The 15,717-nt window shown below is 43.4% G+C and overlaps 1 pseudogene; it reads left to right on the top strand.

Annotated features, from left to right (window-relative positions):
• Positions 1-2,180: 2,180 nt before the first annotated feature.
• The window catches only part of LOC110500878, a 31,308-nt pseudogene continuing 17,771 nt past the window's right edge, over positions 2,181-15,717 (top strand).

Below are 15,717 nucleotides of genomic sequence, written 5' to 3'. Positions count from 1 at the left end.
TTCAAAATATCAAAAGACATCAATATCCTTAAAAGCAGCAACCTTTGTCACGAAATCACATCAATTGTGTAAGGTAAGAATGAGTTAAGTGATTCCCTACTACATCATTCAAACGTTCATGCCGTATCATGATCCAACACTTCTCATTGTCTGTAGTTGACTCTCTGTTAGGGATCGATTGCAGTTAATGGGCTTTTCCCATTCCGGCTCGACTGTCTTATCCCAAAGAGTAGGACTGCTCACTCCGATGACACAGCAGGCAAACACGAGACCAGCAGGAGACCAGTTGTCTCCTGAGACCAGCATTAGATTAAGGAATAGTTTGTAAATAGATTTCTGTAACTGGCTTGATGCTATCTTCTGTCATTTTTTACAGACACAATGATAATAACAACAACAATAATAATCTATATTTAGAACCAGATACACATGCATTCAATACCTCGTCCACTTACGTTCTATTGATTCTACTCTAAGATGTCAATGTTCATTTTGGTGACTTGAACAGCTGAGGTACAAAATAAATTAAAATACACTCTAGATCTTGCAAATCTGTTGCAATAACTATTTTGAACAATACCAGTTTTATTGTCAATTGTTATACAGTTACTTGATGTTTAGAGTGCAGCCCTGCAATCCTGACATCTTGATATTATCGAGAGGATTTTCCATTCAGGTAGCAGGCTATTGTCCCTTTTCACAGTTAGATAAAAGGGCTATTCCTCTCCTGTGTCAGTGTGGTATTGGTCTTCTCTATGTCTGTCAGCAGCTCTGCTTGGCAGGCCTATTTCACACACAATTGGACTGTTATTTAATTGCCTGTGAAAGAAAGGGAGAAAACAGCCTGGTATTTTAAATTCGCCTTGGATATAGAGCATTAGCGAGGCTTTGTTGTAACGTTGACCTCTCCTTCCCCATCACCATCAATCCCTGGTTACAAGCAATGAGCCATTTGCCATTATGATGCTTGTTAGCAATGCCCAGGCTGTGTAATTACCTCTGTCAATGAAAATTATTGTTTCCAGTGTCAGCTGATTCATCACTACATAATCTTATAGGTTGAAACATTCAAGAAATCTCTTGGAAGAGATCTAAGCACTGAAAATGTCTCATGTGGATGGGGTTTTTCATATGTTCTTGAAAGATTGACATGGTTTGAAATAATCACTGACATCCACATTTTGGCATAACAAAAAAAGGACGGCCCTCTTCAAATACATATTTATCATATACATGTTATTTATAAACAAATGTGAGTTCTCACATGTTTGGCTTTGGGATGGATTCTACAACTCTGTTTATCTTTTCTATGTTATCACCATAGGCCAATTTGGTATTACACATGGACCCTCTTTTTTTATTAGGGTTAGGCTGCATTTGGTCAGCCAGAACATCCCCAAGACATGCAACCACCGACTCCACGGCAGCAGCTGTCCTTTACAGTTTTAGGTGGCACAAATTTTGAATATATCTGGCTCGACAAAACTCACGTTAAATTGTTGTTTTTCTGTCATTTTCGCAGAGATAACAATGATTGAGGTAAGTGCTTCCGGTTGCCATATTTGTGGTGCTTAGCAGCACTGTGCAGACATTGCATGGCATAAATCATAATCAACCTACTTTTGTTCCTTATTTTGGATAGTTATGTACGTGTAAAAAAAAAGATGTCTAAACGATATTGGTTGGATTTGGGAGATGATGATTCATCGAGTTAAACGATAACGTCTAATGGTTATGTATATGGAATAATATGGAGAGAGGATCCTTTGTATTTGTGTTTTGTCGGCACTACAGCGCAGGATATTTTTGGCTGCAACTAACGTTAGCATGCCAGTTAGCTAGCTAGATCATTACTGGTTCATTGAAACTATCTGAAGCTGGCTCTGTTCTGTAGATACTACGAGCTAGTTAGCTAACTAATTGGCCCGATAGCTAGCTAAGTCACAGCGTTGTCATTAACGTTCTGCAACTGAAAAGGAAAATAACCAATTCCCTAAGAGATGTCTCATTTGCATGTCACCCAAGGATTCAGTCAGTGGACGTCAAAACTACATGGCCAACTTTGTTGGCAGAACAGACATTCTTGAAACCCTTCCATGGAATTGGGTACCGAGTGTCATGCCAACAATCCAGGCCCATAAGGACATGAGTTCTGAGGTGGTGTACTCAAGACAACACGATGGTCTGCTGATGTTCATAGGAAATATAACTAGTTAGCTGCAGTAACGGGATATGTGATGCTCCATTATCCGTTACAGTTGAGCTATGTTAGTGTAAAGCCTCAGAAGGAATATTTCAAGTAACCTGTTCTTCGTGATACGTTCTTTGTTCTCGATTCGGAATAAGTGTATCTTATAATTGTCCAGTTGCAGGTGGTTCACCGAAAACCAGAGAATATTCAGAAAGTTATCAAATCCAAATGTTATTTTTTTTAGTCGAGTGAGGAGTTCCCTTGCCATCTTAGCCGCAAGACATCTTGCATTTTCCAACATCTTTGCAGGAACTAATCGTTTCTATTTGACGCGGCCGCAAACACGTGTAGAAGTAGATGACAGCAGGTCACACAGTGCGACCAAAACAATGATCTACACACGTGCAAGAGGCATTTCTCACTCGATACAAAACGTGGATTTAATATCATTCCGAATATTCTCTGGTTTTTGGAGAATCACCTGCAACTGGAGACGGACATTTTATAAGATACACTTTTCTTCCAAATCGAGAACGAAGAAGGTCAGCCAAGAACAAGTTAGTTGAAAAATCTCTTCTGAGGCTTTACACTAGCTAAACTGTATTGGAGCATCATATTTCCCTTTACAATTCAGTAGCTATAGGAAATAGTGCATTGCTCAAAAGACATGACATAGGCTACATTGGGGGCAATTCCATTTTAACAGCGTGACTCAGATTTGTCCCTTTTAAAATGTATTTCAAGCAAAAATCAATGATTGCCAAGTTAACAAACCATTTAACTCTGAACAAGAACTACTTTTAACAATTTACACTGAACGTGTTTTTACAAAAACACATTTGCTTGAAGAACAGTGCAGATGCAAAGTTTGGTAACAAAATGGGAACAAACAGCTCAACCCATCATTCTGTTACCAAACTGCATTTGCACTGTTCTTCAATAAATGTGTTTTTGAACAAATTTGCATGGTTTGCAGTCATTGTTTTTTTGGGGGGGCATACATTCTAAAGGAACACATCTGAGTGTCAGCGTCACTCTGTTTTCAACATTGGTTTTGTCAAAGAAGGAAATGCAAGACTTGGGTTATTGGGGCCAGACATGCATTGTAGCATGATAAAAAGGAAATAAAGATGTCGCCCATTTGTGAAAGGAAAGTGTTAACCATTTGACTTATGATATTTTAGACTTAATTTCTTCATTAATGTGACCTTTGAATGCTACACTTGATTACGTTCTTCTGTAGCGTGAAAGGGAAATGCGCAGTAACCTTTTCATGTTATTTGAGGAAAAGGACACGTCATAGCCGAACCGCGGTGCACTTTTACCCTCTCGGATCGGAGTTCTATTTCTGTGTTGGCGTAATTCTATTTTGTTCCATACCCCTTACTCTAGCCCTTAGCCCTGCCAACATGTAAGACGTAGGAGATGGGAATGGGGCCTGGCTGATGTAAAAAAGCTTGTCTGACACACTACTAACATGTAACCTCCACCACAGGTGAGACCGTGACAGGGACCGAGACTAGCTGTCGAAGGACAGGGTCTGAGACCAGGACGTCAAGCACTTTGGCATGGCCCTGAACCCAGCTGTCTGCGGCAGCTGTGTGGGCCTTCTCTCCATCAAGCAGACAGCCATACAGCAGCAGATCAACTCGTTCACCAACCTGGCCCACACAACATGCTACTATGAGATCCTGAAGAAGAGTCTGCAGCTGCCCATGTGGGAGTACAAGGAGCAATTCAAACAAGTCCTGGCATGCCACCAGAGCTACATTTTCATCAGAGAAACGGGCTCTGGCAAGACCACACAGGTAAGTAGGGAAAGGGGTAGACTCGTGCATGGGGGTACACACACACAGTCTTTTACTTAGTTACTTAGTTACTTACTAAGGCTCAATCCTAATACTCTTCAAATAAAATAAAATGAGTTGTAGCCCTCCCACTCCATTTTGCACGATCCTGCATCCGAAGTGGTGTTCCAATTCAACTCTGAACGTGGGGTAGTTCATTTTCAGCCCTCTAGTTGGCCTTAGACATGCAGACTTCCTATCGAGTGGTTATCAAAACTCCCATAAAGCTTGGCGACCCAAGTTGCTTAAGAAAGATTTCTGCCAAAAATACTAGGATGGAAGCAATTGTAAGTAATTAGAACTTCATAATGAATCATGCAAAAAAAAAGTACAGTTAAGAGGAATAGGTTAGTTAATGTAGCTAGAGAAAAAACCAATTCTGCATATTTTTGGGTCAAAATGTTAATTTACGAAAGTTGCTATATAAAAGCTGCAATATGTAACTTTTTGGGCGACCTGACCAAATTCACATAGAAATGTGAGTTATAGATCTGTCATTCTCAATGAAAGCAAGTCTTAAGAAGCAGTAGATCACTATTTCTATGCTTCCCGTTAAGTTTTGTTTTTGCATCTTTTACTTTCGGTTTTGTACACCAGCTTCAAACAGCTAAAAATACTATATCTTTGGTTATGGAAAATATATTTCCCAGTGGTTTACATGGTACAATGATTCTCTACCAGTGGAGGCTGCTGAGGGGAGGATGGTTCATAATAATGGCTAGAACGGCGCGAATAGAATGCATCAAAAACATGGAAACCATGTATTTGATACCATTCCACTGATTCCGCTCCAGCTATTACTATGAGCCCGTAATCTCCAATTAAGGTGCCTGTGTCTCTACACTATAATTGCTTGTTTTGTCACATACTGAACTGGAATTAGGCAAACTATTAGAATTTTAGCAACCAGGAAATGGCGAAACGATTTCTACATAGTGCATCTTTAACAAGCCAGCTGATTAGCTAAAATTAACCAACTAGCTATACATTTATCTTGGCATTTGACATTTGTATACATTTCAATTTGTGTTGTTTAATGTTTTAGGGACTCCTGAGCAAACCAGGCTGTCATCTTGTGAAACCCAGTGCATGTGAAGAACCTAGCCAGCTAGCTAGCTAAAGCTAGCTAAATGTAATGTACAATTCTGTAATCTTGCCTTGCTATTAATAAAAAAATATTTCAAATTCAATCCCTTGTCAGTGATCTTTAGTGTAGTAACGTACCGATAAATAAATACACCTGTATTTGGTGCCTAGAAGGACAGCATCCCCAAGTCGCCCTCTTCACTGTTGATGTTGAGACTGGTGTTTTGCGGGTACTATTTAATGACGCTGCCAGTTAAGGTCTTGTGAGGTGTATGTTTCTCAAACTAGACACTCTAATGTACTTGTCCTCTTGCACAGTTGCGCACCGGGGCCTTCCACTCCTCTTTCTATTCTGGGTAGAGACAGTTTGCGCTGTTCTGTGAAGGGAGAAGTACACAGCGTTGTACGAGATCTTCAGTTTCTTGGCAATTTCTCACATGGAATAGCCTTCATTTCTCAGAACAAGAATAGACTGACGAGTTTCAGAAGAAAGTTCTTTGTTTCTGGCCATTTTGAGCCTGTAATCGAACACACAAATGCTGATGCTCCAGATACTCAACTAGTCTAAAGAATGCCAGTTTTATTGCTTCTTTAGTCAGGACAACAGTTTTAAGCTGTGCTAACATAATTGCAAAAGGGTTTTCTAATGATCAATTAGTCTTAAAATTATAAACTTGGATTAGCTAACACAAAGTGCAATTGGAACACAGTGATGGTTGCTGATAATGGGCCTCTGTACGCCTATGTAGATATTCCATAAAATATCTGCCATTTCCAGCTACGAGAGTCATTTACAACATTAACAATGTCTACACTGTATTTCTGATCAATTTGATGTTATTTTAATGGACCAAAAAAATGTGATTTTCTTTCAAAAACAAGGACATTTCTAAGTGACCCCAAACTTTTGAATGGTGGTGTTTAGAAGTGTTTGTTTTGGTCTTCGTCCCCATCGTTTTCATGATGTACTTTATTTTGGGTGGAGAAATAAAAAACATTACTGTGCCTGTCTCCTATCATTATACAGTGTGACACTGACAAAGGCCCTTCTCCCCCGATTGCTCAGTTTGGTCGGGTGGCCAGCACTAGGAAGAGTCTTGGTGGTTCCAAACTTTTTCCATTAGAGAATGATGGAGGCTACTGTTCTTCGGGACCTCAATGCTGCAGATATGTTTTGGTACCCTTCCCCAGATCTGTGCCTCGACACAATCCTGTCTTGGAGCTCTACGGACAATTCCTTCAACCTAATGGCTTAGTTTTTGCTCTGACATGCACTTTCAACTGTGGGACCTTTATATAGACAGGTGTGTGCCTTTTCAAATCGTGTCCACAGCTAAGAAAAGCCAACTGATAACTCAATAATGAGATGCCTGGGTGTCTCACACTCTCCCACTCTTTATTTACTGCAGACTCATCCTGCCGCTGAAACCCATCTCCCCCCCCCCCCCCCCCCCCCCCATCTTGATTTGTTGACATGTTAAATGCAGAGTGTGTGTTTTCCCTAACCGTGGCAAAGAGGTTGGTTGCTACTAACGGGAACTCATCCGAGCCCAAGGCTATCCAGCGGAAGGAACCGTTTCTAACTTTAGGTCTCCTCGTGTTTTGAACAGCAAGTAGGGGGATCCCCACCGGGCGTGCACATCAGTAGAGAGCTGTCAGACTCTGTCTAATACAAGCTATCATCGCAGCATCTCTGGAGCTCGCTGTCTATTTTATAGGAGAGGGGGGGCAATCGGGGATGCTGCCATGGGGTTTACAGACAGTAAATGGTAGTTTATTAATGCTTTGCTCTTCAAAACATCTGTGCTATCAAAACGTCTGTGTTTCTTACTCAAAGCTATCGTCAGTATCATTTTGTAAAGTGCTTTTGAATGGTATTGGTTTGGCTCCTGATTTGTGGAAGGTGGGGAAGGTAAAGAGTACAAATGAGGGTGCTTGAATGACCTCTTCCTCTCTCCATCTCCTTTTGTCCCTCTCCCCCCTCCTCAGAAGGTGAAGTTCTTGGGCGGCCCTAAGAAGGCAGTGACCTGTACCCAGCCCATTAGGGAGGAAGCCATGAGCGTGGCCCAGGGGGTGGCAGACGAGATGCACGTCATGCTGGGCAAGGAGGTGGGTTACTCAATTAGATTTAAGGACTGCAGCTCGGCCAAGACCTTCCTCAAGTAAGGGCTAGTCTACTGAAGCCAAAAACTGGGGTTGTTCAGTGGGGGCACATCGTAGCAATGACAATTTTCAACGGAAAACCAAAATGAGCATTCTTATTGGAGAAGTTCAGAAAGCACCTCCCTGTCTTGTCTCTCTGTTAGCCAAAAAATTAAATTCTAAATATCCTTAACAAGATAGACCTGGTTAACATAGCAGGACACAGTATTTCAGTTGTTTGAATAAAATGTCCACTTTAAAGACCTCTCCGTTGTGTTTTCTCCCTCGGTGCACGCACATGACAGACGGTATGTTGCTGCGGGAGGCCGTGAACGACCCCCTGCTGGCGCGCTACGGCGTCATCCTGGACGAGGCCCACGAGAGAACATGGGCCACAGACTTCCTCATGAACACGGGCCACAGACATCCTCATGAACACGGGCCACACACATACTCATGAACACGGGCCACACACATACTCATGAACACGGGCCACACACATACTCATGAACACGGGCCACACACATCCTTTTGAACACGGGCCACACACATCCTCATGAACACGGGCCACACACACCCTCATGAACACGGGCCACACACACCCTGATGAACACGGGTCACACACACCCTCATGAACACGGGCCACACACACCCTCATGAACACGGGCCACACACACCCTCATGAACACGGGCCACACACACCCTCATGAACACGGGCCACACACACCCTCATGAACACGGGCCACAGACACCCTCATGAACACGGGCCACAGACACCCTCATGAACACGGGCCACAGACACCCTCATGAACACGGGCCACAGACACCCTCATGAACACGGGCCACAGACACCCTCATGAACACGGGCCACAGACACCCTCATGAACACGGGCCACAGACACCCTCATGAACACGGGCCACAGACATCCTCATGGGCGTCCTCAAAGAGGTGGGTCCGGCAGAAGTCCGACCTCAAGGTATGTCAAACCTCCATACCCCCGGGTGCAATATACTGAGCGGTGTGGGTACAAATGTCCTGAATAGAGCAGACCTGATTTCTAATTGTCAGAGGAACATGTCAGTTCTATGTGGTATTTATATCTGAACGTTTCGTTAACTTTGTGCCCCACTGAAAGCGATCTGGGCTCTCACGCGCGTGCTTTCTGAATGGAACCCTGGCCTTGCCAACAGTTCCCACTCGCCAGTCTACATTCCACATCCTCTCATAGAGTCATACGGTGTTCTTTACTGCGTCTGTCTGTACTGTCTGATACTACTGGCTTCTCTCCTGCCTTTGCTACATGTTACCATACCAGCGCTTTCCTTTGTCCACTCTCCTAGACTCAATTACTACCTTCCACTAGGTACTCCTGCTCTATCCTATACGAGAGTCTGCTTCTCTGCGTGCACATTCCTACTTGCGTGCGTACACACACACTCCCACTCCCCTCTAAAAAAATCTTTGGTGGCAGACAGTGTTTGTTTCCCTCCCCATTTTTTCCTCCTCTCATCTTTTCACCTTTTGCTGACAGTCTCTCCACGGGCTGACAGCGGAGTGTCTATTGAGGAAAAGACAAACGGCAGCCATTCAGCTCAGAAATGCACAGCGAGTCCCCTCTGCAGCAGCACCGAGATTGCTCCCCGGGTCAGCCCATTCTGAGGTAATCAGCCAAGGATGGGAGGGGGTTGGGAGTGGGAGGAGACCAGAGGCATGCAGTTTTTTATAGGCCGAATGTGCCGGACACAATTCTCATAAAGCAGATGGGTAATGACTAGTTGTTGTCAGGAATGGCATCGAAGGTTATACATGAGATAAGGGACTGTTAAATAAGGTCTAGGTTACTGGCAACCATCCTCCTGGCCCGATCCCGCTCACGTCCCCCTGCCCCCCCCTCCCAAATTTGAAGTTTAATTTGCCTTGATTAAGAGCAATTATGTCTCGCAGTGCATAAAGCGAAATGGTGGCGAGACGCTGGGCCGAACTATTTGAGCGAAAATGGAAGAGCAGAGAGGCGTGCCGCCTCCCATCAGAATCCTAATGTGCTTCTGATCTAATGGGCCCTGGGGAGAACATGGTGTGCCCAGACTTATTCGGACGTTGAGCGCCATGATCCTCATGTGTCAGGGGTTCTGTCCTCCTGTGATATATCCACCATCTTGGCTCCTCTCACTTGGCCTGTGTCCAATCTACACCCTCTTTCTGGCTCATGCTGTCAATGATCTGTTCCATGGGTATGACAAAACATGTATTTTTACTGCTCTAATTACGTTGCTAACCAGTTTATAATAGCAATAAGGCCCGAGGAGGTGTGGTATGTGACCAATATACCACGGCTAAGGGCTGTTCTTATGCACGACGCAACGCGGAGTGCCTGGATACAGCCCTTAGCCGTGGTATATTGGCCATATACCACGAACCCCCAAGGTGCCTTATTGCTGTTATAAACTGGTTACCAACGTCATTAGAGCAGTAAAAACACATGATATATTTATGATATACCATGGCTGTCAGCCAATCAGCATTCAGGGCTCGAACCACCCAGTTTATAATGATCTATTTCATCAGTCACCTGCATCGGCTGTCACTCTGAACAACCCTGTGGTGAGAGTACACCAGACCATACCATTCTCCAACTTCTAAATACCTCTTATCTACTTGCACTTCTACATTGACTCTGTACCGGTACCGCTTGTATATACCCCCACATTGACTCTGTACCGGTACCCCCTGTATATACCCTCCACACTGACTCTGTACCGGTACCCCCTGTATATAGCTTCCACACTGACTCTGTACCGGTACCCCCTGTATATACCCTCCACACTGACTCTGTACTGGTACCCCCTGTATATACCCTCCACACTAACTCTGTACCGGTACCCCCTGTATATACCCTCCACACTGACTCTGTACCGGTACCCCCTGTATATAGCCTCCACACTGACTCTGTACCGGTACCCCCTGTATATACCCTCCACACTGACTCTGTACCGGTACCCCCTGTATATACCCTCCACACTGACTCTGTACCGGTATCCCCTGTATATAGCCTCCACATTGACTCTGTACCGGTATCCCCCTGTATATAGCCTCCACATTGACTCTGTACCGGTACCCCCTGTATATAGCCTCCACATTGACTCTGTACCGGTACCCCCTGTATATAGCCTCCACATTGACTCTGTACCGGTATCCCCTGTATATAGCCTCCACATTGACTCTGTACCGGTACCCCCTGTATATACCCTCCACACTGACTCTGTACCGGTACCCCCTGTATATACCCTCCACACTGACTCTGTACCGGTACCCCCTGTATATAGCCTCCACATTGACTCTGTACCGGTATCCCCCTGTATATAGCCTCCACATTGACTCTGTACCGGTATCCCCCTGTATATAGCCTCCACATTGACTCTGTACCGGTATCCCCCTGTATATAGCCTCCACATTGACTCTGTACCGGTACGGTACCCCCTGTATATAGCCTCCACATTGACTCTGTACCGGTACGGTACCCCCTGTATATAGCCTCCACATTGACTCTGTACCGGTATCCCCCTGTATATAGCATCCACATTGACTCTGTACCGGTACGGTACCCCCTGTATATACCCTCCACACTGACTCTGTACCGGTACCCCCTGTATATAGCCTCCACATTGACTCTGTACCGGTATCCCCCTGTATATAGCCTCCACATTGACTCTGTACCGGTATCCCCCTGTATATAGCCTCCACATTGACTCTGTACCGGTATCCCCCTGTATATAGCCTCCACATTGACTCTGTACCGGTATCCCCCTGTATATAGCATCCACATTGACTCTGTACCGGTACGGTACCCCCTGTATATAGCCTCCACATTGACTCTGTACCGGTATCCCCCTGTATATAGCATCCACATTGACTCTGTACCGGTACCCCCTGTATACAGCCTCCACATTGACTCTGTACCGGTATCCCCCTGTATATAGCCTCCACATTGACTCTGTACCGGTATCCCCCTGTATACAGCCTCCACATTGACTCTGTACCGGTACCCCCTGTATATAGCCTCCACATTGACTCTGTACCGGTATCCTCCTGTATACAGCCTCCACATTGACTCTGTACCGGTACCCCCTGTATATAGCCTCCACATTTACTCTGTACCGTAACACCCTGTATATAGCCTCCACATTGACTCTGTACCGGTACCCCCTGTATATACCCTCCACATTGACTCTGTACCGGTACCCCCTGTATATAGCCTCCACATTGACTCTGTACCGGTACCCCCTGTATATAACCTCCACATTGACTCTGTACCGGTACCCCCTGTATATAGCCTCCACATTGACTCTGTACCGGTACCCCCTGTATATAGCCCCGCTTTTGTTATTTACTGCTGCTGTTTAATTATTTGTTATTCTCTTATCTATTACTTTTATTAGGCATTTTCTTAAAACTGCATTGTTGGTAAGTAAGCATTTCACTGTAAGCATTTAAGTAAGTAAGCATTTCACCTGTTGTATTCGGCACGTGACAAATAAAATTTGATTTACTGGACCAATAGTATTCGAGAAAATATGAAAAAACGCACCCCTCCGACACTGTACGTTACATCGTGGCGTGTCACGACGTACCATACGGCAAGCATTATGCAACTCATTGTGGCCGTACAGCTTCTTCCCATCAGGGGTAGTGCTTCTCTCGCAGATAAAAAAAACATACTTAACCAAATACACTTGTAAGAAACCTTGATTATTCATGATTTTCATTTAAATGAGCATTAGTATTAATATTATTATGGCTAATATTAAACACATTTTTCATGAGTTGGGTGCTAATAATAATGTGGTCATCAATAACAAACACTGAATCAATCAATAATGAATTGCATAAGACTTTGATGTGCAGAATCTTAAAAAGAAAACCACTGCGCCAACCTCTGATCTGCATTTAAACAAGCAAACCCGTCACCTGCTGACAGAGCTTTTGTTTTGCCGTGCCAACCGATTCACGAGAGCTCTGTGAATAATACATCGGTGTGTTACAATAACATATGCCAATAACGTATAGCACACATAAGAAATGTAGGATATCTATTCAACTTGTTTGCAAAATACATGCTCTAACGCAAACTGAGACGCAACATTCCTGCGTGCCTCTCTTACTGCTCTTGATTGTGCCCAAGTGAAGAAAATGAACAGGACTCCCTAAAAGACAGCTTGTAACCAAACTGCAATAGTTAGGAACTATGTGGAATGTTTTTGGACCATTTGGTTTCCCTGTAAACAAGTGCTGACAGGAGGCACGAGCCACCTCCCTCAGGCTCCTCCCTCAGGCTCCTCCCTGCATTCACCTCCTCGTTAGCAGCCTGCAGCTGTTCACAGGTGTGTAGGCGCCGTTTCTTGGGCTCTCGTTGGGTCTTTCCCTTCCCAGACATTTTCCTGTCATAATTCAATTATTATATTACATTTTTAAAAAGTATGCAACATTTTAAGATAGTTCCCAGGAAATGCAATCACCAATGTGGACATGATTTCTGTGTAATTCAACATGACATTATTGTATATTTCACGGGAAGAGCAGGTGTTCATGTACACACACTGTATATGATAGAGTGAGAGGTGAGGTGAGTTGTAGTTACAACTGTGAGATGACTTTTTTTTATATTAACATTGTTGTGCTGTTGGAAGTTATAATATTAATATTAACCCTAATCAATCTCATGCTTTGTTCATTAACATTGTCCTTCATCTCTCACTTTGAACAGAATCACATCCTTCGACTCTTTGTGGAACTCATATATTGAACAATATTTATTTATTAAGACATTATCAATGGTGAGTGTAAAGTCAATTACTTGTGAGTTAACCAATAGTTAATTTTTCGCGTCGTCACTGCGAGTCATCATGACTCTCAAAAGCCGTGACAGCCGCAGTTAACTTTAGCACCTCCCTAAAACCCATATTCATATTTGACACCCACCTTCAAATAGGTATGTAATGAGACATAATATAAACTCTTTATAGTGTTTTATTGACATTTTAGAGGTGATAAAAGCTGTTTCCCCACACGACATATATGCCCCTTTCACTATTGCTCAGTAGCCTTCACTTGTGCATTACAATGGTATTAATATTACAGTTGACCTGGAAGTATTACATTTTTTTGGTGCTAAAATTAGGTCAAGTGTACGGAACGTTGATATACGGAATACCGTTGGGTAGCAGTACTATACAAATGCACATATACGTGTGTAGAGCTAATGACGTGCACACACAGACACCGTCTCTCACACACACACTCACCCATCTTGTCCCATTGTGTTGTACTCACACATTGTACTCATTGTCACTATTCCAGATTTCCAAAGAGACACACACACACACACACACACACACACACGACCAAGACGATCAATGCTTAGATGAATAGATATTTCATGCATGTGGGCTTGCCTTTTTGGAAGCTACCAGGTTGGAGGGGAAAAAAGACAGTGACCCAGATTCTGACCTCATGAATCCCTGAAATGAAGTCATTTATTATTTGTTTCCATCCTGCAAATATTGTCCACTGATGTGTAATGGAGGGCGAGGTTCATGCTCAAAATGATTAATTTAACCCATCAGAGTCTAAACCCTGTCTAAGCGAGGGGAGGGGTTCTACTAAGCTATCTGGAATTGTTTTAAGAAAGCTAAATTATCCTTGGTATGACCTATTTGAATCCAAAAAAATATAAAATAAATATTTGATAAACTATTTTGGGCCTGCAATTAACCCATACAAACGCATTAAATAACAGATTCACTACATGGAACAGATAGTCCCCAAAATATATCAAAAAACGAAGTTTGTTCTGAAGTGTCCATCCTATATCTATATAAGAAAGATCAGGATTTTTGTATTATTTTAAAACATGTATTTAACCCCATATTTTTGGCATTAAACATATATACTTCCATAAATACCTTCAGACGATTCTTGTGAGACCTGTGGGCGTCCTTGAGCAAAACATCCGACATGTACAGTACCAGTCAAAAGTTTGGACACACCTACTCATTCAAGGGTTTTCCACATTGTAGAATAATAGTGAAGACATCAAAACTATGAAATAACACATAAGGAATCATGTAGTAACTAAAAAAAGTGTTAACAAATCCAAATATATTTTATATATTTGAGATTCTTCAAAGTAGCCACCCTTTGCCTTGATGACAGCTTTGCACACTCTTGGCATTCTCTCAACCAGCTTCATGAGGAAGTCACCTGGAATTCACTTCAATTAACAAGGTGTACCTTGTTAATTGAAAGAATCTCAAATATAAAATCTATTTTGATTTGTTTAACACATTGGTTGGTTACTATGATTCCATATGTTATTTCATAGTTTTTATGTCTTCACTATTATTCTACAATGTAGAAAATAGTACAAATAAATGAGGAATGAGTAGGTGTGTCCAAACTTTTTACGGGTACTGTAAATGTTCGTGAGTCTCACTTTTGCACAGAGGGGTATTAGTGTGTAGCCCAAACGGTTTGGACACTACAGACAGAATTTGGCAGATCAACTTTACTTGTGGAGGTCGTAGAGCACAACGGAGAACACCTTTGTGTTCGTCTCATTGTAGGCCAAACCGTTCAGACACGGCAGGTGATAAGACCGGTATTTGGGATGTCTACTGATCTGACAAGCTCCGCTCTAGCTGGCACCTTTCACTGCAGACGCGAAGTGCGACATCGACGGATGCGGTGTATTGAGACGTATACAATGCAAAATATCTCGCTCGCTTAATCTGAATGATATAGATGGGGATTTTTGTATTATGCTAATTAGAATACGCGGGGGCACGGACATCAACCTTAGGTTAATCACAGCTGGGCGGCACACTTCTGCCTGCCTTCCCCCAGAAACGTCTGTCGGCCTCAGATCATGAGTGGGAGAGGCAGCCGGTCACCTGACTCAGCACTGCTGCAGCGCCACACTACTATTCTCACCATTCTCTCCCTATGTAATGTCACAGTTTGTGTAGTTTACGGTTGTGCCATGGGAACTATGAACGCAACCCCAGACTGAGTTTAAGACCAAGCTTGACTGTTAATGTGCCTGGAGCTTTTCATTTTGAATGTATGGATTTTGGTCCAGATTGTTTTATTTCATAGGGTCATTGCGCTTCTCCCTCGCGTTAGAGCCGAGTCGCCATGCAGAATAGCCATCTTCAAAATCAGATCCGTCAAACACCCACCCAATTAGCCTATTCATTAACGGTGGTCATTCGTCATTCAGCGGCCGGGTGGGACGGCGCTGCCGCGCACTTACATCTGTTTTCATTCGCTGATGCCCGGCTGGTTCGGGAAGGGATGAAGTCCCAGAGGAGCATTGTATTTGAAGTGGTCTCCTTCCAGTCACTGACGGCCAGGGAACAACGTTCACCTCTTTTATGTGCTGAGGAGATGAGAAG

The sequence above is a fragment of the Oncorhynchus mykiss genome, chromosome 21, assembly GCF_013265735.2.
Source record: "Oncorhynchus mykiss isolate Arlee chromosome 21, USDA_OmykA_1.1, whole genome shotgun sequence".
Lineage (NCBI taxonomy): Eukaryota > Metazoa > Chordata > Actinopteri > Salmoniformes > Salmonidae > Oncorhynchus > Oncorhynchus mykiss.
The sequence above is the reverse complement of the archived record's forward strand: the minus strand, read 5'-3'. Positions and strand labels throughout refer to the sequence as shown.